The sequence below is a fragment of the Helianthus annuus genome, chromosome 14, assembly GCF_002127325.2.
Source record: "Helianthus annuus cultivar XRQ/B chromosome 14, HanXRQr2.0-SUNRISE, whole genome shotgun sequence".
Classification (NCBI taxonomy): domain Eukaryota; kingdom Viridiplantae; phylum Streptophyta; class Magnoliopsida; order Asterales; family Asteraceae; genus Helianthus; species Helianthus annuus.
In genome coordinates this window covers 84,160,280-84,187,880 of record NC_035446.2, presented here as the reverse complement: position 1 = coordinate 84,187,880, position 27,601 = coordinate 84,160,280, and the positions used below count along the sequence as shown (strand labels likewise).

At 38.5% G+C, this 27,601-nt stretch overlaps 2 long non-coding RNA genes across 3 annotated transcripts; both read left to right on the top strand.

Annotated features, from left to right (window-relative positions):
* The first annotated feature begins 16,056 nt into the window (after positions 1-16,056).
* LOC110905554 lies at positions 16,057-18,858 on the top strand. Of its 2 annotated transcripts, none has more exons than XR_002573224.1 (3): positions 16,057-16,202; positions 17,407-17,478; positions 18,623-18,858. It is a non-coding gene; the product is annotated as an uncharacterized LOC110905554 (long non-coding RNA). The 2 variants fall into 2 exon arrangements; XR_002573225.1 differs by having other exon boundaries at positions 17,402-17,478.
* Positions 18,859-25,706: 6,848 nt separating this feature from the next.
* On the top strand, positions 25,707-26,671 carry LOC110905556. The gene is made up of 4 exons (XR_002573226.2): positions 25,707-26,055; positions 26,192-26,360; positions 26,438-26,502; positions 26,586-26,671. It is a non-coding gene; the product is annotated as an uncharacterized LOC110905556 (long non-coding RNA).
* Positions 26,672-27,601: the final 930 nt, after the last annotated feature.

Here is a 27,601-nt window from a genome sequence, read left to right as displayed (position 1 = left end):
TTGACCCGACTTAAATCGAATAGCCCAACCTGACCCGACCCGAAACATAATGATAGGAAAAAAAATTGAGTTCCATCACTTTACGTCCCCTCAAAACTTTTTGTCAAGCTCCGCCACTGCCGACCTACTTTTCCTAATGTCCTTGTACAAAATTAACACGTTTTTACCCATTATCCAACGTGTCCATTTGCTACGTATATATGAAACTGTGAGGCACCTTTTTTATATGTGGAGAATGATATCATAACCACTCAACCCTGATCTACAATTTGAGTCCAATTGCTATCAAGAAAGGGGCATTTGGGTTAGAATCTAGTGATTGAGACTTTACAGGAAGATTAGTAGCAACAACATTGGGAAATTGTAGGACATCAGAATTAAAACCTTGTAGAACATTGCTGGACATCACGAATCCTTAAACATAATTGATTTAGCTACAACCATTTTCGCCACTGATTAATATTTTTGCAATAAATAGTCCATTAATATTAAGAATTTTGAGCCATTGAATGGTCAAACTTAACATATTTGACCTCAAAAATCAAAATTTGGATAAATAGGAGATTTTGTTACCTTGGCCATCCAAATAGACAGGCTCCAATGTGGGATCCTAATTGGGATTAGTCGCCATTGCCACTGTAACTTCAAGCCATTACGGTAGCTAGGTTTTTCAAACCGGTTTGAGCAGGGATGCGAATTGAGCTTGAAACATGAAACATCTGACACCAGAGCATTAGATTAGTTTTAAGAATTTTCAGGTATTAGATTAGGTGATACCTGACTCAGTTACTTAAAAACATATAACCATTAACTCGATCCGTATTGAAAAATCTATATAACAATCACTTCATCAATCCCCTTCGATTTGTTCCACTGTCCCATGTAAAAGGAGTGCCAACAAAATCTTATTTGTATTTCCTTTTTAATATTTTACATGCACAAGGATGTTAAAAGAGTACTAACAAAATCTAATTCATGTTTCCTTTATAATATTTTACATGCACAAGGAGATTTGAGCAATGAAATGTTGAAGACGTAGAACCAAGGAGATTAATGGTTAAGGGCTTTTGGATTTTGGAAAATGAATGTTACTTCCTCTCTTGAAATAGTTTCATCCATGGTTCCTCCCTCATGATTCTAACGGCATAAACTGTTAGATTCGATACGTTAAGGGCTTTTGGATTTTGGAAAATGAATGATACATCCTCTCTTGAAATCTTTTCATCCGCGGTTCCTCCCTCATGCTTCTAACGGCATAAACTGTTAGATTCGATTACTCGAAATCCAGACAACATAAATTGTTACATTTAGTTACATGGAATTCAGAAAACGATTACAATCGAAGTTCGAACTATAAAATTTGTTACTTCCAAATCATCCTATGTTCCTCTCTCACAGTTCTACCATGTATGTATGTGACGAGCTATGGGCCCAAATCAAACCCCGGCTTCATAATTACAAGCCCAAAATTGATGCGCATGTAACATGTTATCCACGCCCCCTTGCATTTAGTTGTGAAGATACGGAATATTCGGCCCATAAACTCATGATTTTAGGCTTGTAATTTTTCTGGTAGATTTGGGCCCATAGCTCTTCAATATGTAAATCCTTTGATAGTTTTGATATTGCTTCAATCTCTTATGATTACATGATGTGAATGTATTTTACACTTTATACTAAATGGCCTCTTATATTTTGTATGTTTTTAATGATATGGGCCAACCTAGCCCATCTAAAGAGCCAGCCCAACGAGACCCACAAGGCAGGCCCAAACGACAAATTCAAAGGCCAATCGCTTTGCAGCTTGAAGACCAACTCTGCCAGTTTCTTTTTTGCAAGTTTCTTTTGATTGTTGCATAGTGTTTAATTCTTGTATGCATAATAGGTAATGGGTAGTTTCATGATAGGATAGTGGCATGAAATAAGGAGATCATAGTCGTGAACCAAGAGCTCTTGCATGTTTAAATTCAGTTTTGCATTGGGAAAAATACAGAAAATCGTTTCGAAAAAGTCTCGTGTCTTCTTTCTTGTTCTTATGAGTGTTTTCCTACTAAAAAGGATATCATCTTGGTGCTTTCATTGTTGTTACACCTTCCTGTATGCCGCCTCGTCGAGATCCATCGGGTTCCGACGATTTTCCCCCCACCGTTATTCAAGTAACCACTACAGCCGATAATGCCCAAACCGACCTCAAAACCAAATTTGTTGCCCTTGTTCAAGCCACTGCTAACCTTAACACGAAAATCGACTCGGAAACCGAAACAACCACTAGGCTTGTTAACCATGTGACCCAATTAACCGACAAACTCACCGACGAACCCTCAAACCTGGACCCAACCTCGGACCCAAACCCGCTCTACAACAACAACAACAACAACACCCACCCAACAACCTGAGACCAAGGCTTGTTAACCATGTGACCCAATTAATCGACAAACTCACCGACGAACCCTCAAACCTGGACCTAACCTCGGACCCAAACCCGCTCTACAACAACAACAACACCCACCCAACAACCTGAGACCACCTAAAATATCCTTACCCTTATTCGAAGGGTCAAATCCGCTCGCCCGGATTTTTCAGGCAGACAATTATATCACATACTATCAAAATCCTTCGGCAGAGCATGTCACACACACCGCTTTCCACTTTATTGGCAACGCCCTCTCATGGTACCAACATCAAGCTAACAACAATCTACTTGTTTCGTGGACCTCCTTTAACTGATCCGTTAAATTACATCATCGTTTGAAAATCATGAGGCAACCCTCTTTAAACTCCGACAGACATCCTCGATGGATAAATATCAAATTGAATTCAAATGCTTAAGTAATCGAATTACAGGTTTATCACCGCAAACTGTACTAAATTGATGTCTTTCTGGGCTCAAACCTAAGATCCAATCTGAGTTGGCCATTATTAGGCCACTTCAGTTTATGATGCATGTGGGCTAGCCTGACGTGTCGAAGACAAGCTGGCCCAATCCATTAAACCAAAACCTTTTTACCCTACTTGATCTTTTACCAAGACCACAACACGTGTTATAGTAACACCCTCCTAAGCAACCCATCTCAACAACCCCTACCAAACCTACGACATCTTCCACACCTCCATTATTACTTGCACCTCCAAAACCGTTTACAAATTATCTTCAGAGGCAATCCAGCAAAGACACATGGATGGGTTATGCTTTCGATATCCAGAGAAATTTTTCATGGGTCATAAATACTCTTCACCTCAATTTCTCATGATCACTGATAACGACAATCTGGTCGATATGTCGAAAAATGACTCCACCGTCGACACCAATGATCATAATGCTCCACAACTTTTGTCACTCTCATATGCGGCCTACTTTGGTCTTTCATCAGTTTAGACACTACGTATCACAAGCTACATCAACAACACATAGGTTACTATTTTGATTAATTTTGGAAGCACGCATAACATCGTCCAACCCGTATAGCATCCCAATTAAATCTTCCATCCGCTCAGCTTGAACATTTTCGGTGATGTTCTGTAATGGCCAGTTTATCCAATGTCAAAGCTATTGCCCTAAGGTAAACCTACATTTGTAAAAATCCTAATTTCAAATTCCATTCTTTATATTGTCGATGGAAGGAACCGACGTGTGTTGGATATATCATGTTTATGTACTTTGGGGTCATCACGACCAATTTTTTCATTCCCAAACTATCCTTTACCAAGGACGGTAGTACGTGCACATTAGTTGGAGAACCTTTCACTACACCATTATCACCTAGTTCGCCGTCTACTTTACTTTGTCATAGTTCAATTACATCCATGCATGCACTCACTATTGAACATCATATTACCATGCAACATCCATAAACTACCAAAAACACTATGGACCCACACATACGATCCCTACTTGACTTATTCCAACCCATTTTCTCTTAACCATTAACCCTACCTCCAAATCGCCCACATGATCATCACATTCCCCTCATCAATAACACCAGACTGTCAATGTTAAACTGTATCGTTACCCTCACTTTCAGAAACAAGTTATGACACAATTGATCAATGACATGTTAAGCAACGACATTATTCAACCTATTCAAAGTCCATTTTCTTCACCGGTGTTATTAGTTAAAGAAGGATGGGTCGTGGCGTTTTTGTGTAGACTACCGGGCTTTAAATGTTGTCACGGTACGGGATAGATTTCCAATACCGACTATTGATGAACTTTTAGATGAGCTTCATGGGGCCACGATATTTTCTAAGATCGACTTAAGGTTCGGCTATCATCAAATTCATGTAGTGCAAAATAACATCCACAAAACAGCATTCCGGACACCGGATGGTCACTACGAATTCCTCGTAATGTCATTCGGTCTTACTAACGCACCTTCAACATTTCAATTGTTGATTAATGATCTTTTTCCGGAAGTACTTCGTCAATTCGTCTTGGTTTTCTTTGATGATATTCTCATCTATAGTGCAAACAAAGAGGACCATTCGTTCATCTCCGGTATGTGTTTCAAAAACTATATCAAAATCATTACTATGCTAAAGCTTCTAAATGTGTTTTTGGGGTAGCTGAAATCTCGTTTTTGGGACATAAGATATCACATTCTAGTGTTTCGCCTAAACCCAACAAAATTGATGCCATTCAACAATGGCCACCACCTACCTCATTCACTAACCTTCGAGCATTTTTAGGGTTAACCCAGGGTACTACTAGTGGCGGATCTAGGATTCCGACCAAGCGGTAACGTTTTATAAATAGGCGGTAACGAAATCGAAAAAACGTGAAATTTTTCCAAAATTTACACTAAAAACGTCAAAAATTTCCGACCAAGCGGTAGCGGAGGCTACCCCTTGTTCCTATATACATCCGCCCCTGGGTACTACCGTAGATTTGTCAAAGGGTATGCTGATAGAAGTCCACCATTGAAAGTGTACTCTAGAAGGAAGAATCGGGCCCCAGCTGCAAATGAGGGACAACTGTATTCTATCTTTGGAAATTGGCTGAATCCTCTCGGTCAACCACTGGATGATTTTATGCAATCAACTTAATTAAAGTTTCACCAGGAAATTAGGGAGTGGATTGCTGCCCTTAATTCTAGTATTTGAATAGTATAAATAAGAGGCTAGTTTTTTATTATCATCATTCAGATTGTTTGTTTCTCTTATTCTTGTAATCGGAGACCTTGCCCCTCTCGAATCGGGCCACTATCCTTTTATTCTAATAAAGACTAGCCTATTTTCATTTCAATTACTTCTATTCCTATCATTTGGTTCCATTGCCGGGAATCGAAATGGTGCAAACCCAGAGTAACTCTGGCGACGGCAATAATTTTGCCGATTCTATAGCTGTTCAGTTGGCAGCCATAGCAGCAAGGTTGGAGTCGATCGATACGATGAAGGAAGATATAGTAGCTTTGAAGGCAGGAGAACGTTCATGAGGAAGTAACTTTGAAGGGGAAAGCTCTTGGAGGGGTCGACAGCCGTATAGACCCTACAACAAAATTGATTTCCCCGACTTTCAGTGGGGGCGATCCTCGTGGTTGGCTGCTGAAGGCAGATAAGTATTTCAGATATTATCAGATTCCTGATGAAGACAAGGTTGAGGTAGCCTCAATGCATTTAGAGGGTGATGCCTTGGACCTCTATTCTTGGCTTTCTAATGACCAACCCATCACTTTTTTGGAAGAATTGGTCCAAGCTTTTACCCGAAATTTTGGTCCAGCCGAGTTCCAAAACCCGGATGAGTTCCTTTGTAGCATTAAACAAACGGGTTTGGTCCAAGAATACCGGCAGGAGTTCGCGAAAAGATCGCCTCGAGTCTCAAATTGGCCTGATCATTGTCTCCTAGGGGTGTTCTTGAACGGTCTCAAAGATGATTTGAAATCTGATGTAAGGATTCATAAGCCACGTACGGTGTACAATGCTATGAGCTTGGCTTTGGAATTTGAGTCTAAACTCTCTTCTCACCGGCCAGGAAAGAGTACTTCTTGGACCTCAAGTTCGAAAAATTTTCAATCAGATTCTAAACCTACACCTTTCACCCACGTTCCAACATCAACCCAACCAAAAAACACCCCCCGGATTTCCGACACGGAAAAACAGAACCGATTCTTGAGGGGAGAATGCTTCAGATGCGGTGATAAATACGGACCAGGTCATCGATGTAAGACGGGTACCCTCAAGGTATTAGAAGCGGAAGAGGATGTGGAGGAGCCTCAAATAACAGAGCTTCCTAAATCTGAACCAGACCAGGAAGAAACGGCTGAAATCAGCCTACATGCTATCTTAGGGAAACCGCACCCTACTACAATGAAGGTCCGAGGTAAGTTGCATTCTACCGAAGTTTTAATTTTAATTGATGGAGGCTCCACGCATAATTTCATTTCGGACGTCTTGGCAAGTGAAATCAAGCTGGCAACTCAACTCGTGCCACCATTTGGTGTCCAAATCGGTAATGGGGATGTGACTCGATGCAGCCACATTTGCAAAAATCTTCCTGTACAGGTCAATGAACTCAAGATTATTGAGGACTTTCACCCCTTTTCCCTGGGTGGGGCTGATCTGGTTTTGGGAATCCAATGGTTAGCTACATTAAATACGGTTCGGGCTAACTGGAAGGAGTTGTTCATGATTTTTACAATAAATGGGAAGCAATACAAGTTACAAGGTGTTGAATCTGGCCCCCAAAAATCATCTAGCTTCCAACATTTAGCCATTGATCCAGAAACTCTGCCTTGTATACCAGCCCCGCTACAGCCTATTGTCGCACAATACACTGCTGTTTTTGAAGAACCTCAGAACCTACCCCCCGTTAGATCACAAGACCATTCAATCCCTTTTTTGCCAAATTCAACTCTACCCAATATCCGCCCTTACCGTTATCCCTATTCCCAAAAAAACTGAGATAGAGAAACAAGTAGAACAATTGCTAGCAGCCAACTTTATACAACCAAGCACCAGCCCTTTCTCAAGCCCGGTTTTACTAGTAAAGAAGAAGGACAATACTTGGCGAATGTGCGTCGATTATCAGGCCCTTAACAAGATAACCGTCGCCGATAAATATCCCATACCTAATATCGACGAGTTACTTGATGAATTGTATGGTGCTACGGTATTTTCAAAACTCGATCAGCGATCAGGCTATTATCAGATCAAAGTAACAACCCGAGATATTGAAAAGACGGCTTTTCGCACCCATTCGGGTCATTACGAGTTCAAGGTTATGCCTTTTGGCCTAACTAACGCTCCCTCTACATTTCAGGCTGTTATGAACGATTTGTTTAGTCCTTACTTACGGCGTTTTATACTCGTGTTCTTTGATGATATTCTAATTTACAGCTCAAGCATGGAGCAGCACAAGTCCCACCTAGAACAGGCCTTAAAACTATTGCATGACAATCGATTTTTTGCCAAATTGACTAAGTGCTGTTTTGGGCAAGAACGAGTTCTGTTTCTGGGTCATGTAATCAGTTCTGAAGGAGTTAGTGTGGAAGAAGAAAAGGTTTCAGCAGTTGAGTCTTGGCCCATACCCACAACAGTAAAACAGGTGAGGGGTTTTCTCGGGTTAACCGGGTATTATAGGTGTTTTGTCCGTAATTATGGGCTCATAGCCCGACCGCTCACTGCCTTAACTAAGAAGGATGGGTTTATTTGGTCAGAGGCAGCCTTAAAGGCCTTTAATGACCTGAAACAGGCACTGCTAACGACACCGGTTCTAAGGCTGCCAAATTTTTCTAAACCCTTTGTTATAGAGTGTGATGCATCATCAGATGGAGTAGGGGCGATATTATCACAAGAAGACCATCCTGTGGCTTATTTCAGCAAGGGATTTTCTCCATCTAACCACTTTAAATCAGCTTATGACAGGGAGCTATTGGCTCTAGTCCTCGCGGTCCAAAAATGGAGCCATTACTTGCTTGGTCGGCACTTTCTCATTCACACTTATCACTATACCTTTAAGTTCTTATTAGAACAACGCATCACTACTACAGAGCAGCAAAGGCTTTTGTTAAAACTCATGCCTTATGATTTTTCAATCATCCATAAGGCTGAGAAAGAGAACAAGGGGGCGGATGCCTTGTCTCGCCCACCCCACTCGGGGGAATTATTAACACTTATCATCCCTTTTTGTGTTGAGGTAGCTGATATCAAGGCAGGGTTGCAAACAGATCCATTCACTAGCGATCTGATCAAGAAGTTGCAAAAGGATCCTTCATATGTTCCTAACTTATCGCTGGTGGATCAGCTTCTGTTTCATCATGGACGGATGGTGATCCCGGAGAAACATGATCTCAGACTCAAGCTCATACACGAAGAACATGACACACCAATCAGTGGTCATGGAGGTTTTTTAAAAACCTACAAGCGACTCTCTTCTCGTTACTATTGGCTAAAGATGAAACAAGATGTCAGAGAGTTTGTCCAGCAATGTGTAATATGTCAGCAACAAAAGTACCAAACTTTAGCTCCTGCAGGATTACTTCAACCCCTGCCCATTCCAGATCAGATTTGGGAGGATGTTTCCATGGACTTCATCGCTGGTTTACCACCATCTAATCGTTTCGACACTATTCTAGTGGTGGTGGATCGTTTAAGCAAATATGCTCACTTCATTTTCTTATCCCATCCTTACACGGCTAAAGGAGTAGCAGCAGTTTTTTGCAAGGAAATAGTCAGATTGCATGGCTTTCCCCGTTCCATCATTTCTGATCGAGACGTCGTCTTCCTCAACAACTTTTGGCAAGAACTGTTCCGATTAAGCCAAACAAAGTTAAAGCTAAGTACAAGTTACCACCCGCAAACGGATGACCAAACCGAAGTTCTGAATCGTTGCCTAGAAGCTTACTTACGTTGCTTTGCTAGTGAGCAGCCAACCAAATGGAGTGCGTACCTACCATGGGCTGAATATTCATATAACACCGGGTACCACACGGCCACCGGAACCACTCCATTCTCTGTTGTATATGGCCGGGAACCCCCTTCATTGTTCCCCTATGTTGCAGGTGAAACAAAAAGTGCAGAGCTGGAACAACAGTTAGTTGATCGGGATGCAATGATAAAGCTTCTCCGTCAAAACCTCCAAAAGGCCCAAGACAGAATAAGAAACCAAGCCAATCAGAAGCGACGGGAACTCATGTTTCAAGTTGGTGATTATGTCTTCTTGAAGATTCAACCATATCGTCAAAAAACCTTGGCTAAACGTCGCTATGAGAAGCTGTCTCCAAGGTTCTTTGGGCCGTATCGTATTAAACGAGCAGTAGGCCCGGTCGCTTATGAGTTGGAATTACCTCCCGAAGCTAGAATCCACCCGGTATTTCACATTTCGATGCTCAAACCTGCCCATGGCTCCTTCTCTTCAGTCCCTACTACCCCATTACCCATCACCAAAGACTGGGAAATTGATTTACAGCCTAACTCGGTCATCACGCATCGATGGGTCTATGAAGCGGGCCAACCTGTCCTAGAATTGTTGATCTCATGGTGTAACCGCCCTATAGAAGAGTCTACGTGGGAAACCTATGATCTAGTGGCTGAGCAATTTCCTGCATTCCGTCTTGAGGACAAGACGTTTTACCGGGAGGGAAGTAATGATAGAAGTCCACCATTGAAAGTGTACTCTAGAAGGAAGAATCGGGCCCCAGCTGCAAATGAGGGACAGCTGTATTCTATCTTTGGAAATTGGCTGAATCTTCTCGGTCAACCACTGGTCAACCACTGGATGATTTTATGCAATCAACTTAATTAAAGTTTCACCAGGAAATTAGGGAGTGGATTGCTGCCCTTAATTCTAGTATTTGAATAGTATAAATAAGAGGCTAGTTTTTTATTATCATCATTCAGATTGTTTGTTTCTCTTGTTCTTGTAATCGGAGACCTTGCCCCTCTCGAATCGGGCCACTATCCTTTTATTCTAATAAAGACTAGCCTATTTTCATTTCAATTACTTCTGTTCCTATCATATGCCCACATAGCCACCCCATTAACTGATATCTTGAAAACAAAGGAATTCAAAGGGAACCCACAAGCTCAGGATGCATTCATGCAACTGAAAACCCATATACAAGACTTAACCACCCTAGCCCTCCTAAATTTTGACCAACCTTTTGATGTTACCACTGACGCGTCTGGTCAAGCCTTCGGCGCCATTTTATCTTAAAACAACAACCTTTTTTAGCATGAAACTTTGTCCTACCATGCAAAACCAATCCACTTATATGAAGGAATTGTACACGATAACCTAATCGGTCAAAAAGTGGTGTCACTACCTACTTGGTCGTCGGTTTGGTATTTATACAGATCATCACAGCCTTAAACACATTATTACTCAAACCATCCAAACACCCAAAAAACAAAAGTGGGTTACCAAGCTTAGGGGAGGGGGTGGTCATCACTTGCAAAAATTATATCACGCACAACACCCAATTAAGTTCCGCCATATCATCAACCATTTTTCCATCACTCACAGCCTTTTTAGTGGCAATGGTCATCACTCACAACACACAACAACAAACCCTCACCCCCCCCCCCCCCATATCCATTTATCACTCACAAGCCCATAACGCGTTGATTTTATCACGGAATGGATTCCATCACTCGTTGAATAGTTGGTGGCGGTGGGCATTTCAGCAAGTTCCACGCGTGGAACTTCTTATCACGCACAACAAATATAACCACCCCGCCTCCCCTTATGGGTTACGACTTTAAAGTTCACTTTAATCCGGACAAAGAAAACCATGTAGCCGACGCCCTGAGTAGGGTTCACATTCCAAAAATGCTTGTTATTTCTCACCCCACGGCTGCATACTTGGATGAACTTTGGTCATATTTTTCCTCCACTTCAATTGGTAAAGAGTTTGTCACCAAAATTTCCAAAGACCCGACAAGTTTTCTGAATCATCATTATCATGACGGGTTAGTATATGTGCATGGAAAATTGTTAATCCCGCTAATTCCAGGTTTGCGACAACAGTTACTAAACGAGTTTCACTCATCCTTTTTGGGTGGTCATGGCGGAATCAATGCCACAGCAAAACGTCTCTTCAATTCATTTACATGGCTTGGTTTAAAGAAAGATGTTACTTTTGTGAAAGAATGTGAAGTGTGTCAAACCATCAGGCACCCCACTCATAAGCCCTATGGTTTACTTCAGCCGTTACCGACAATGGAATATCTATGGAACGACATATCCATGGACTTCATCACTCATTTACCCATCTCAAAAGGCAAAACGATAATTAGAGTTATCGTAGACCGCTTGTCCAAGTATCCTCATTGTATTGCATTACTATCATCATACACTGTCCTTTCATTTGCCATAATTTTCATGAAAGAAAGCTACTGTCTTCATGGGTTACCGAATATCGTGTCCGATCGCGATCCATTATTTGTTAGCTGGTTTTGGAAAGAACTATTCAAGCTAATGGGTACTAAGCTGTTGCATTCAATTGCGTAGCATCCTTAAACGGATGGCTAAACGGAAGTTGTTAATCAAGGCCTTGAAACGTACCTTTGCCCGTTCATTTACAATGAACCAAAAACATAGGAGCATAACTTATATTTAGCCAAGTCTTCGTACAACACGAGCAGTGGCGGACCCAGAAAAAATTTTCAAGGGGTGCGGATAAGGGGTTTAACCAACTTTTCAAGGGTTCAAGGGGTGCGGATAAGGGGTTTAACCAAATTTTCAAGGGGTGCGGGGAGAATTTTACCTTATAAAATACACTAAATTTTTTTTTTCAGGGGGTGCGCCCGCCCACCCTGGACCCTTACTAGGTCCGCCCTTGAACACGAGTCATTACACTTCAATTAACATGTCATCTTTTAAAGCTTTGTATGGTCGAGATGTTAATGTCATTCATGATTATGTGTCTAGTTCTACTCGAATAGGATCCATCGAGTCATCCATGCTGGAGCACCAATGCATTCTACAAGACCCTAAACGGTCCATTTCTGTTGCAAAGGATCGCATGTTAAACAAGCCAATAAAGGGCGGATGGGTAACGGACTTTTTGTGGGAGTTTTTGTATTTATGCTTGCAAAAATACTGGCAGCAAACCGTTGCTCATCGGTCCAACCAAAAGCTCTCACGACGATTCTATGGACCTTACAAAATCCTGGAGCGAATTGGTAAAGTTGCGTATAAACTTGAGCTTCCACCCAAGGCTAAAATGCACAATGTTTCTCATGTGTCTCTTCTTAAACAAATTCACGGTAGCGTGCCAACAAACAAAGGAGATCATCTAGCTTCTTTTGGTTCAAACGTGGAGATGGCGTTCCTTCTAGAAATGATACTCGATAATCGTTTTAACGACAAGGGGGAGCAACAATTTCTAGTTAAATGTTACCTCCCTCCATGAACAGTTTCCAAGTTTCAACGACATTGAGAACAATGTTGGATCACAAGAGGGGGAGATAATATGGGCCAGCCTAGCCCATCTGGAAAGCCAGCCCAGCGAGACCCACAAGACAGGCACAAACGACAAATTTGAAGGCCCACTTGCTTTGCAGCTTGACGACCAAGTCTGCCAATTTCTTTTTTTCATGTTTCTTTTAATTATTGCATGTGTTTAATTCAAATATGCATGATAGGTAATGGGTAGTTGCACGATAGGATAGTGGCATGAAATAAGGAGATCATGGTCATGAACCAATAGCTCTGTCATGTTTTAATTCAGTTTGCAATGGGAAAAAAATATAGAAAATCATTCCAAAAAGGTCTTTTGTCTTCTCTCTTGATCTTAGACTAGCCGGTGTGGAGGGGCATGAAATGGCGGCATGAAGCGCCACGTGGCAACCACATCATCAAAGTACGATTTCTCTTTCAAGCCTCAAAAAGAGCGTGATGGAAGGTGGTATGGAGCGACATGTGACATTTACTTTTTCTATTATTTATATTTAAAAAACCTCACCACCATCCACTCCTCCATGCCAGGGGAAAATCCAACGCCTCCACCACACCAGGCCATGAGGCGGTGTGATAGTGTGGTTGAAGCCTCCACGCCCTTTTGCCGCCCCCACACTGTCCGATGTTATTTGCCACTATCACTTAATCTGATATTATATTACTCAAGTTGTGCTCTTGTGTGGTTTTATCCATCTACATTTTTGGTATTTTTGAAAAGATGCCATTTATATCTTTCACGTGTTCACCACATACTTTTTTTCTTGTTTTTTCTAAGCATAAATATTAATTCAGTGTTTCATACATTATAATTAATTAATTATAATTATGTACTATGAGATATCAGATGTTACAAATGGTAATTGTTCACACTGGTGCGACAAATCTCATAGTCTAAAGGGGTTTCAATCCAATTTTAAGAAGATCTTGATGTTAAGAAACGAACTTCAAGTAAATTTTCTTTCAGTTTTTGGGTTTTTTTTTTGGAGAAACTGAAACTAAACCATTGTATAATAATCATCCAGAGACTCTTACTAGAGGTGTGCATAGATGATTTTACCATAGCCAACAAACGATTTTACAATGATTTGGCTTTAGATATTTCATTCATCGATACTTTTAGTTCGGTTTTGGTTACACACATCCATAAAACCGATTTAGCTGAACCAAAACGAACCAGTCTGATGATTTACTTCCGTTATGATTTATGTGGAGCTCATTTACAAGAATAGTTAAACATTTTTATTATTAATTGCCTCACTGAAAGTTGAAACATTTCCCTTTTTTTGGAGTGTTTTCAAGCTAACTAGATTAAACTCACGTTATGGGATAAAATTACTACCCACATAAATGATAAAACAGACACCTACTTACGCAATAACAACTTTTTGAAACGTTTTGGGTAGTCTGTGAGATAAGTAAATCTTATGTTTTTTTGTGTACTAAATAAAAAATCAAACACTATTGCAAAATGCCAATGAGGTGGTGGAGGAGTGGTAAAGGAGAGACTTAGGTGCTGTTTGTTTTTTAAGAGGTAAAATGTCTGCAGTATGCGGACCACATCTGTAGAAGAAGAGGTTGACCAAACCTCTCGAGTCTGCAAAAAGAAGGTTGTTTGTTTTTTAATGTATGTAGACTTCTAAAATAAACTAGTGGTGTTGTACAGACGGTAGTGGTGGGGGGTTGTGGTGGTGGTGGTGCTGGACGGTGGTGGTGCTGGACGGTGTGTGGTTGTGGTGGACGGTCGGTGGTTGGGTAGATGGTGGTGGTGGGTGGTGGACGGTGGTGGATGGTGGCGATGATGGACGGTGGTGGATGGTGGTGATGGGTGGTGGTGCTTAGCCCTCTGACCTTAGAAGATCCTAGAAGTTGTTGGGCCAAGTCTGCAACAAGAAGAGCTCGCGCAGACGTTTTTTTAATGAAACGTCTTCGGAAAAACAAACAGCCTACTGATAGCAATGTCTGCGCGTAGTCTGCGCGAGACAGAATAAGAATAGGCTGCGGCATATCTTTTATAGAAAAACAACACCACATTAGTGTTCTAGGGACCCAAGTTCAATTCTTGTCCTCATTATTTTATGCGTCACCTCGTGATGATGGGAGACTAGGCGAGTAGGCGGAGATTGCTAATTCGATCCTTGAACTGAGCAGGTTTTACCTCACCGCACTGTCACGCCTTCAGAGACGAGTGTATGTCGATGTGGTGAATTTCGCTAGTAACTCATTTGAAAGATTCGTTCAATGTTAAAAAAAATTATTGCAAAATGCTAAAATCCATCTGTTTTTAAAGGAGAATGTGGTTCTTTTATACCCCACGTTGAAGACGATCGAACGAAAAACCCAAGAGAAAAAAAGTGAACACTCTTTCCACGTCACAATTCCAATAGGTTACCTTGTTTTTTGTTCAACAACTAAATTGCTAGTAGACTTGTTTATAAATATGGTAAAGACCCAAAAAAATAAATAAATTAAGGCCGAAGGCTAATAATAAGTTGCTAACCAAAATTTCAAAAAAAAAAATAAAGCCCAAGTTTAATGTAGGCAGAAAATTTAGGCCCGTATGCTTTCTTTGGTTAAGGGAATCATAGTCAAACCACACTAATACAAATAACTGATTAACCAAAGCCGATAACTGAAACCAATCGTTTTCAACTTCATAGCTACAAAAAATTGATTTTGGTTTTTTTATGGCCCAAAGTTGATCCAAACCAACACAACACATACACAATTACACACACCTCTTAACTCTTTCCAAACTATGAAAGTCTGAAACGCATAGTGTGGACCTCACGCATGAGAGGAACACGTTCAATACATTACTAGAAAATAGTGAAAATCATATATACTTTACTATTGATGAGATTTACTGAGTATGATGAATGATGATATATACTTTGTGTGCATATTAGATATAGTGGGAGAGAGAAGCAAATACGGTTTATATGGTTACATAATATTTATTATAAGGAAAATTGGATTTAAATAATCTCAAACTTTTACCTATTGTATGTTGTTCGACAACAGTCTCAGTTAACGAAATATTTTGTGATAATCTTAACTTTTAACCTATTTTCTCACATCGAGATTTTTCTAACTGAGATCTAACCCCGTTATTTTTTGCTGATGTGGACTGCTTATGTGGCAAAAAAGTCAACATTTTTATGACGTGGACTACTTATATGGCAACAAGTCAAACTTTTGATGACATGGACTACATATGTGGCAAAAAGTCAAACTTTTGATAATGTGGACTGCTTATGTGACAAAGTTTTGATGACAATCCACATCAGCAAAAAAAATAACTTGGTTAGACCTTAGATTAAAAATGTTCATTAAGAGAAAATAGGTAAGAGTTGGGAATGTCACAAAACATTTCATTAATTGGGAATGTTGTTGGCCAATAGCTAATAGTTGAGATTAACGCCCCAAAAACCGAAATGTCAAATTCCCTAGTATGTTTCCATGATATATGGTATAAAGCGGTTTAACTAACCTTTATTAAATAATCCATTTAAAAATAGATAAAGTATAAGTTTTGTAGTAGGAATTTAGTTGTGACAAAAAGGGAAGTAAAGCAAACATGAGGGACTAATTGAGTGAATGGGTTAAGTTTATAAAAGAAATTAAAATAAAAAACTCACACACTTAGTGTGTGTGCGTGGTGGGATCGACCAGGAGAAAGAGCTGAGGGGTGTAAACCCTAGCTCTCAAGAACAACAACACAAATTCAGCCCAATTAAAGCCAAAATCGAATGGAAAGCATTGCATAGATGAAGATTTCTCACTATCTAATCCTAACAAACACATGGTAAGTTGTAATTTTGAATTTGATGATTTTTGTATGAAGTGGCTTATGGTCAATGCACGAAATTTAGTGAAATTAAGCATGAATATATGTTAGAATTATCATATGGAAGGTGAATTATACAAGATTTGATGTTAATTGATGTTTGAAGATGAAACCCACTAGGGTTAGTAAAAGTGGCGACATGGGTATGTCACCCATGTCCAATCTTTGTTTAAATTCTTGATATATTATGTTGTATGTGATTAATCCTTGCTAGTTAGGTCGAACATGGTATGTAATTAGTTGGATATGTTGTATTGTTGATGATTGAAAGGAAGAACTAGGAAGAAAAAGTATGAAAAATACTTGTACATTAGGATTAAAAATTTGTATGCGCGCCAAGTGTTTGATGAAATGACTAGGTGAAGTTAGAAGGTGAAATTTGTATGCAAGAATTTGGTAGTTAGGTATAGAATGTGATAATGAGGTGTTTGATAGTGAAATTAGCATGAGATATATGTTTTCATGGAATACATGTGGGTATTAGTTAACGAGATGATTTTGGTAAAAAAAAAGTATGTTTTTAGGAGTTTGTACTCTATACTTGAATGGTGTGGTGCACCTCATGTGTCGGACTAGTTGTCAATGGTAATCTAGAAATGGATGTACACTAAATGTGTAGCTTGTGGGTTTATTAGTAAAGAATGTCATTAAGATTATGTTAGAGTACTAACTTTAAATGTGGTTGAAATTGTAGGATGATGAAAGCGTTAGTTGTAATGAATTGTTTATACATGTGTATGGTATAATTAATTGATCGAGTGATTGAATGTGTTCTAAAACATGAGTATGAAATATATATGGTATTGATATTATGGCCTACTACATCATTATGGACATGAGTTACTAAGTTGGGAGTTTGTATGCTTGATTGTTGACCTTCTGAAAAGTCAACGAATAAGTTAATAGCATGGTTATATTTACGAATATGAATGAAAGATTATGGGGAATCATATGATATATGTTAGACTAATTATGTGCTATGTATAATGAGGAAATTAGATTTCATAGAAGTGGAACAATGTGATTGCCGATTCGTGTCTTATGTACGTTGATGAATGATTGATTAAGAAAAGTCAATGTAACTATGAATTTAAAATGGATGTTGATATGGAATGAACATATATACTAACAATGTCATGGGAATGATGGCATGAAAGGAAAGGTATCGCATGATCATGGAAGGCAAATGAGTCAAGATGAGGCAAGGAAGCGGTTACGAACATGGATGCACAAGGTAAGTGAGTTCTGAACCTCACTTTTTAGTATATAATTAAAGTCTATTTATGAAGGTTAGGAGTCTTGTAGGAATGATTGAGAAGGTAAGTAAATGGAAAGGAAAGTCGTAATAAGTTGTTAATAGCTCACAAGGTAACGAAAAGTGCATGGCGAAATCAAACGGGTCGAACATATATGCATGAATCATGTAATGGTAATGTAATTTATAAAGTTTAAGGACCTCAAGGTATGGATTTTTAGTTAATTAGGTAGGGAAATGTTTTATGAACAATTAGAAACAAGTTTCAAGTGAAACGGATGCAAAACGAGCAAGTTATGCGAGTTTTGGTATTAAAATGGAAAGCTGATCTTGGCGCTAGCATAACTTACGGTAGCCAGCATAAGTTACGGTAGGTGCTGAAGCCATTTTTCCACCGTACGGCAGTAGGTTGTCACCGTAAGGATTTCATGGCCACTGTAAGCTACGGTAGCTACCGTAGCTTACAAAATAAAAAGTTTATGCGATTCTTCATTTTTCTTCGAATTAGGACCCCGTGAACCCATTCCAAGCCCCGTAAAGCTTCTATAATGTACCTCAACCCTACCAAATGGCTTGGTGAGATACGGGTGAGTATAGAACTCATTTTTAAGATACCGAAATGTACCCGAAAGTCACTTAGAAAGGCATTTATGAAGTGTGAGTAAGAATGGGATGTGTAAGAGAGTATGCGGGGATTTGAATTAAGTATGTGGACAAGTATGTATAGATTCAAATGTATTTCAATAGCTGAAAATTATATGTAATCATGAATAGAAGTGAGTATGTACATAAGTTTGTATGTACGTGACTTATTTATATGGAGGTTTGTAATTAGGATACGTTAGTAAACCATATGGAATCTTGTAAGTGGTATGTAAGAGCTAGTGTGTATGTATGTATGTATGTATGTATTTATATATTTATATAAGTATGTATGTACTTAAGTATGTTGCATGTATGTATGTAGGTATGAAATGTGTATGAACATATGTGGGTAGGTACTTATGCATGAAGTAGGATTTATTGTGCATGAAAGAAAGGAGCTCGTATATATGCTTATATATATGACCCTAATATATCTGAATAATCACATTATTAATGGTGTACCTTGAGAATGGAACAGGAATGCAGGTATGTAAGTATTGCGCTTTCAGAGATTGGATGCTCGGTGTGAAGAATGAACTCAAAAGAATATCATGTTGCAGTTGTATAAAATAATAGATTGCTAAGTGTTTATATTTATTTTTATGTCCTTATACTAAAGTATATAATGTCACCAATTATTAACGTGTGACAACCCGCACTTCTGTGGTTAGCACCATTTATTCGCATCTATAAATAATGTTTCATTATGAGCTATGTTTCTACGTCACATGTTGAACATAAGGGCAGTGCGGGTGGAACACGTGATGTTCCGTGATGACCAATGTTCAACGCGTGGACAATATAGATTACCACCGCCACCATATATTTCAACGAGTGATGGATGTAGTGCATGATATATTTCACGCGTTATGGGGTATTGAGTGATAAATGGATGTGAGGGGGTGTGAGGGTTTATTGTTGGGTGTTGTGAGTGATGACCATTGCCACTAAAAAAGGTTGTGAGTGATGGAATAATGGTTGATGACATGGCAGAACTTGATTGAATGTTATGAGTGATGGAATTTTTGCAAGTGATTACCACCCCCTCCCCCTAATTTAACATATCTATGTTAAATTAAAAATCTAAACTAACAAGATTAGTGGAATATGTATATTAATAATGATAGAAGGAATAACAAATTGTTGGTTATGTGTTGTACATATTATACTAGGTTATAACCCCGTGTATTACACGGGGTTGAATAAATAAAATTTATATACTAAATAATAAAAATAATATATCTTTAAAAACCTTATTTATTGTAAGGGTTGAATACATATAATTTTATATATTAAATAATCAAAAGTTATATCTGTAAGAACCATATTGTACGGGTTGGATAAATGCAACTTTATATACCAAATAAAAAAAGTTAGATCTTTAAAACCACATGTATTACACGGGTTGAATAAATGTAACATTGTTTACCAAATAATAAAATAATACATCTTTAAAAAACCTCATTTATAACACGGGTTGAATAAATATAATTTTATATACTAAATAATAAAAAAATTACATCTTTAAAAGTATGCGAATTACACGGTTTGAATAAATATAAATTTTCTGTACTAAATAATAAAAAATATATATCCTTAAAAACCCCGTCTATTGTACGAATTGAATAAATCTAATTTTATATATCAAATAATAAAAAGTCATATTTTAAAAAACCTCATGTATTACATGGGTCGAGTAAATGTAATTTTGTAGAGTGAAAATAAAAATATTTAATATATTCATACAAAGTTTGGTTTTCGTAATAAAAATAGATTATTCTGTTGTTGCAAAATTTGTTAACGAATTCTCAATAAATTTAACCCTTTATTTAAAACTCTGTAAATGTATAAATGATAAATAATATTAGTTAATTTTATTTTAAGTTTCGTAAACACACTCTCGATTTATCGGTATGAAATGTATAAATTTAAGTTCGTAGTTCATCTCCTATTTATTCTAGCCCCAAAAATCAAATTAAATACATCTATTATCATAGACATCAAGTCTTCTTCCGTTACTCTTTTCTATTAGTTAATTTTATTTATTAGTTAATTTTATTTTACGTTTAGTTTAATCTATTCAAATTAATTATAAGATAACCCTTCTACTAAATATTATTTATTTTAATAATATTTAGTAAGAGGATTATCTATAATATAAAATATTAAAATAAATAATATTTAGTATGAGGGTTATTTTATAATTAATTTGAATAGATTAAAGTAAATTTATAATTATCCATAAGAGATTGGCTAATACGATAACAAGTCTCCCTAAAGTGGTTTCTTTTATTATATAGTATAGATTAATTGTGTTGTGTTGACATTTGATATTTATCAATGTATTCACCCATATGGATCCCGTCAACCTTTATCTTGATATTTAAATCCAAAGTTTAACCTCAATGAAACAATTTAGCCGAACATTATGGTCGTGAATACCGACTTAAAATATGTTTTAGTTTTCCATCATTCGAACTCCTTGTACCTGATTCTAACTCTCTCTACTACGGTTTCATTACTGCCACTTCTCTGTTCGCCGCTACTGGTTTGGTTGTTCCATTTAAGTGCGACTACAGGTACCAATTAGTCGACGTTGTTTCCTCTTTTGAACTTTGTTTTATGTTGTTGACTGATTCACCCATCTTCCCAACTTTAATTCGGAACCGTTATACGACCGCCACATATCCGTCGTGACCACCGTATTCCCTGCCGCATCAGTTCTAAATTGTGTCCTACGACCACGATTCAGCCAGAGTCATGTACTCGTGTTTCACCGCTCTCGTCTCACTTTCAAATCTGTCCGGGTTCGACTTCTAAGGTAACAATGACCGTTTGATGTTCTGAATTAGCTATAAGTTGGAATAGACTTTGCATGTTTATAGTTAAACTAAGTTTCTCTGCATGTCCGTTGTTGTAGTGATGAACATGACATGCTTTGCATGTTGATGATAAAAAAAAAGATACTGAGTACTAGAAATAGACTGACATATATTTTGTTTGATTGATGTTTGCGAGGTGATTAGATCGCTTATGTGTTCGGTTATAGGGTATTGTTTGCGGGTTTAAATCTGGGTAGTTCTTGATGTTTTGGTGATTAATAATCTGAGTTTTTTATGAGATCTGTTGTATGTGATGTTTAAGTGTCGTTGTTGTTCGCTAAACATGTAAACGGAACCATTAGAACTCACAGTAAAATGTTAAAGGCTGAAAACTGGAGGCTGTTTGGTGTTTACAGCCGACTTTGGTTGGATGTAACTGGGTCATAACATAACGAAAAGTTGATTTTCTTAAGTCTATAACGTGTTATTTTGAAATACACTTCTAATGGCACTGGAATCATAATTTTTGGACTTCGTTTACTATTTTAAATAAATGATCTCGTTTCAGCAATTAAAGCTGCGTTTTTCTGCAGATTTTACGCATTATGTTTTGAGTCATAAATGGGCAAATATTTAGAGTTAGACAATCAAATTTATACTGTAGATGGCCTTAGGTGTCATACTTTTATCTTCAACGAGTGGCCCGGCATTAACTAATTGGCGAGCTCCCGGAATAGTACAAATCTCCAACTGGAATTTCGTTAATCGGACTTACGATGAATTTTAAATAAATTTTTCCGTGAACTGCAGTCAGAAAGTGACGAATCTGATTGCAGCCCGGTAAATGATTTTTATGAAATAATTGGTGATGAATTGGATCCCGAGATTTTGACACAATAATATCTGGATCGTTTAAAGTATTCTGCATTTTTTTGGGAATTTTGTTGTACACGAACTATTCCGGATAACAATCCGAAAACTGCCGAAAATGCACTACATTGCTGAAATTTTTATTGTAGAATATTTGAAGTCTTTCGTGACACTTGTGTTGTCGCTAAGCTATGTCGTGCTAAATGCATGCATGATATTTAGTATTGTATGATGTAATGTGCTACGTGCTAGATACGTGTAAAATTCGTGTTTCCGCGTGAGCACACCCACTAACCCTTAAACGGTAATCATGTTAGGACGTGATTGACCGATTCCACCTCACGTATTTCTTTCCATAACTTAATCTACCGAGCTAATCTAAGGTGAGTTCACACTTTCTACAAGGCATGGGATTCCCGGTGGGTTGGGAATGGGTTAAGAAGCTAAAACGAAACCTACATATTCACCTCTAATAGAATATGTACCTCCGTCCTCGGTTGGGAAGGACGACAACATTTAACCTACGTATTCTCCTTGGTAGATTCCGTACCTCCGTCCTCGGTTGGGAAGGACGAAAACATATAACTTACTAGACAAAACTCTATCATGAAGTCCCTCATTTTTATATCGACTTAATTATCGGGCCAATGGCGAACGGGTCATTAGTTAATAGCGCTATTAGGGTTGATAAGCCTCACACCGTGCTGGGAGGACGGGCGTGTACTAATGGATCTGGGCACTTAGTCAATGATGATAGACATTGACGTAGGGCACAACTTTCTCAGTCAGTTGTCGATATGGTAACGGTCTAGTGGTTAACATGGGGTAGCCCCCACTGGTTATGGTTATGGTTTGGGAAACAAGGAATTGGTTAACTCATGGTTTACGAATGAACTTATGGTTTTTGGAACAACTCTAAAATGAACACTAACTGTGAACTCGCTCAATTTTGTTGTTGACTCGTTGTTACATGCCTTGCAGGCTCTTAGGTACATGATGTTGGAACTTGCTGTCTGGGATGCTGGAGTGGTCATGGGTCAAGTTACAAGGAATCACAAGACAAGTCTGATGGTTTTTAAACACCTGTTTTATGGAACTCATAACAAATTGTAATATGCTTCTGCTGGATAATAACTCTTGTATTGTAACACTTATTTTAAATAAATGAAAGCTTTATTTTATCTTTATAAGTTCAATGTGATTGGTGGCTAGATCCTGGTACGTCACACGCCTCGCGGGGGTTTCCGCATGTGGTATTTTTGGGGTGTGACATAACGTGTTGGTTATAAATGGTGACTGCAGGTTAGACGGATATTCATGACGGACTAGAGAATGAGGGTCGAGTTGAAGAATCATGGATTGTACGGGAAAGCGGTCACGTTGTTTGTAGTTACTTGTTAGCATAGTCTCATTTCATAAACTTTGAATGATGTATTTATGTTAAAAGGGTCGACATAAACATTATTCAAGTATGTTAGAATAGTTAAAAGGGAAAAATTTTACGGTACGTATTTCCGCTACGTATTTATGATCATAACGTGATAGGGTGTAACATTGAGATTATTTAAATCCATTTTTTTCTTATTTTAAAGTAATAGATACAACCGTTTATTCAATTCTTATAATTCTTTAGTTAAATTTGGTTATGTAATAAAGAATACGAGCTATTAGGACCCGTGCGTCACGACAGGACCGTTAAATCAAACAAAAATAAACGTAAAAATGTTGAATCATGCACGCATGATGCGGGGTGTTAACTCACCTAATTTAAACAACAAAAGAGAAAACCTAAAAAGTAGTAACACAGCCCACATACTAATGTTTTTAAGGTTGGAGTAAAATGGTCGGATAGTCCTTGTAGTTTTGTAAAATTACACCTATAGTCCTCAACTTTTGGAAATTACACTGGTGCTCCCTGTGGTTTGACAGTTTGTTACTCGGATAGTTCCTAGAGTGGATGTCCATTAGTTTTCTCCGTTAACTCTATGTAAAAATGACTAACATGCCCTTAGTATTAAATTAAACACTAAAATAGATATATTAAAATTAAAGGTGGCACCCACCAACCTTCTTATTCACCCTTTTAAGCCCTTGTATGTCTCTCTCTCTCTCTTACACACACACACACACTCACTCACCACTACCTACCTCCACCACTACCACCAGCCGCCACCATCTGCAACTCTACCAATATCAACATCTCTGCCACCTGAACTCCCTCATCCATCCCAGACCCCTTCATCCGCCACATTTAGAAAGAGAAACAACTAGTGAGGGAGAAAGAAACGCAGAAAAGGTCCAGAAGAGAGAGACGCGAACAGGATGGCGATGATGGGTTGCTAATGTTAACAATGGTAAATTCAGTCGATTAAGGTCATATCGCCTCTTAGGGTTTTGTGTTTTGAGTTGAATTTGTGGATTTAGAACTTATTTAGGGTTTTGTTGGTTGGGTTTTGATGATGGTTTGTTGTTGATAGTGTGTTGACGGCAAAGAAATATGATGATGGTGATAGTTTATGGGTGTAGAAATGGTGGTGGTTCAGATGGTGGAACCACCATGTGTTGCGGCTGTTGCAGAGCTCGACAACACGCCGGAGAATAACGTTCACTTATAGAAGCTAATGAGCACCGGAAATGATGGTGGAAAGCTTGATGGGAAGAGGTGGAGCAACGGTGGTGGTTTAGGGTTTGCAGATTGGGGTTTTTAGGTGGTGAGGTAATGGTGGCATGGGTGACGGTGGCGTCGTGATTGTGGTTGTTACAGTGGTTGGGTGGTGGTGTTTGATAGATGTAGTGTGGTATGGTGGTGGTGACCGGTGGATTTGTGGTGGCATTGTGGTGGCATTGTGGTGGCATGGTGGTAGTAGTGGTGGTTTTGAAGAGGGATTCACAGCTTAGAGAGGGAGGTGGTGTTGTATTTAATAATTAATAATTATTTGTGAGGTCCAATTGATATTTTAAATGATCAATTAGTTTTTTCTTATATTTTAATTAAAGCAAGGGTTAATATTGTCATTTTACATAGATTTACGGAGAAAACTAACGAACATCCACTTCTGGGACTATCCGAGTAACAAACTGACAAACCATCGGGAGCAACAGTGTAATTTCCAAAAGTTGGGGACTATATGTGTTATTTTACAAAACCACAGGGACTATCCGTGCATTTTACTCTTAAAGTTGGATCGGTAATCAAACCAGCCTCCTTACTGGTTCACTGTCAAATCAATTGAGCTGCTTTATAACCGGATTAAATTACGGAACTTAATAACATATGGATACAAAATTAAAAGACGAACTATATATAAAAAATAGTTTAATTATATAGTGTAACTAAAACTAAAACTTAGAAACGAAAAAATAAAGTCATTTATATAATAAATGTGAGAACATTCAATAAAAGCCTAGCGCAAAAGAAAGATATTTGGACTTTGGGAGAAAGAGTAAGAGGACAAATAAAGAGGTATCCACCAATCAAAACACATCAAATTGAATTGTAAATATGTGTATGAGAAAAGTTGTAAAATTATATAGGGTAAAGAGAAAAATGCCCGGATAGTACCTGTGGTTTCGCATTTTTTCACCTATAGTCCCTAACTTTCTAAAATTACCTGAATAGTCCCCAACTTTTCATTTTTTGTTCCCGTATAGTCCCCGGGTCTAATTTCAGTTTGTTTTCTCTGTTAAGTGGGTGTGAAATGACAAGAATACCCTTTCCTTTAAAAGGCCAAACCACAGGGACTATCCGAGCATTTTCTTCATTTTTAGAGAAAAACCTCACCACCACAATTCATCTTCAACCTCCACCCACCATCTCCACCCTCCGCCATCACCTTCTTCTCTGCAATTTTCTTTGAAGAAACCCTAAAACACCCAAGTCACCTCACACCCCCTCATCACCTCTGTTTCTCTCTCTCTGATGATTACCAACGGGGATGATGCCGGCCGGTTACTCTCTCCCTCAAGAAACCTCCGACCGGCCAGGTGTGTCGGATCACGGAGGAGCTCCGGCGGTTTGCATAAATGATAAAACCCCCATTGTATTCATGCCAGAAAAACTTGTGGTATTGAATTAAATATCCCGAAAGGCCAAAACACAATCAGGTGGTCCCTTTGATTTTACATTAGTTACCCTTTTATTTATGCCATAATTGGTGGTTGGTATGAGCATCAGTTACCATTAGGGTTTATTACAACAACAACATCCACCGGCGGCACTGTAAGTGTATAATTTTTGTATCATTTCTATCAGTTTAGTTGTTAATAATCCTATAATGTTCAGTTTAATTTGTCTGTTGCGTTTGTATCGTGGTAATTTTTGTAATGCGCACCAACTGTTTGTGTTTTTGTCACAGTGATTGTAGTTAAGATTTAAGAGCATATGGCATTGTTGAGTCCTGTTTCATCATCATGTTTGCCAAGATTGTGCTCTCAATTAGTAGCACATGATGCAGTTGTAGATACAAAGTCTAGGGTTTGCTTATCAAGTGCATCATCTCACCTTCAACGCAGTTTGATTCATAAGTAAGATTTGATTTATGACTCTGTTAATTGATGTTTACTGTGAAAGCTCTAAAGTTATGAACTTGAATTGAAAACAGATGTTATTTGGATAAAAGAGAGTCACATGGTTTCAAAGTTTTGGCTTCGGCTTCGGTTACAGCAGGTTTAAGTTTGAGTCTTTTTCTTGTTGATTACAGGTTATACGTGTGTTTTTATATAATTTGTTTGGTTTTATCGCTTTAACAGAGGTGACAGAGGTGATGAGGGGGGTGTGAGGTGACTTGGGTGTTTTAGGGTTTCTTCAAAGAAAATTGCAGAGAAAAAGTGATGGTGGAGGGTGGAGGAGGGTGATGGTGGGTGGAGGTTGAAGATGAAGTGTGGTGGTGGGGTTTTTCTCTAAAAATGAAGAAGATGCCCGGATAGTCCCTGTGGTTTGGCCTTTTAAAGAAAAGGGTATTTTTGTCATTTCACCCCCACTTAACAGAGAAAACAAACCGAAGTTAGACAAATGGACTATCCGGGAACAAAAAATGAAAAGTTGGGGACTATTCAGGTAATTTTAGAAAGTTGAGGACTATAGGTGAAAAAATGCAAAACCACAGGGACTATCCGGGTATTTTTCTCTAGGGTAAATATGTGTATGGGTGTGAATTAATTTGAGAATTTGTGATTTTGGCTTATTTTAAGATGTCATGAATGAGTATGTAAGTAGTTGGCATGTGAGTCGATCTCAGATTCGGTCCTGTGTCGGTAACGTGATCCCAACGTTGCCACCACACACATTTTTGGTCCCTTTAGATGATGAATTGATGATGCAAGATCAACAAAATTAGATTTGAAAAAAAAGATACTAAGAGAAGCTTTTGATCTTAACGAATTGTAACACGACAATATCTGGTTTAAGTCCACGATCTGGAATTTTTAATTCATCTCTAGTATTTTTTAGTAAATACTTACTAAGTGAGATCTCAACTAACGGAACATAGGTTTGGACGATTTTTTTATCTCCTGGAACAGAAAATAAGTAACGTTACCCTATCTGGTCATTCGGACTAGGCTTACTCTTTCGGGCAAATTGCAGGCGGTGTCCTTTGACTTTAAAATTCTAGTCACAAATTATCTTGACAAAAGGTACACCAAACTAATATAATTATACAAGGCTGGGTCTATTCGCACACGCCCTTTGTCTTTTTGCACACTCAAAGCGCCCCGCTATGGCCAAAGCGGGGCGCTTTGGCTTTGGTCAACAGACAAGGACTGAC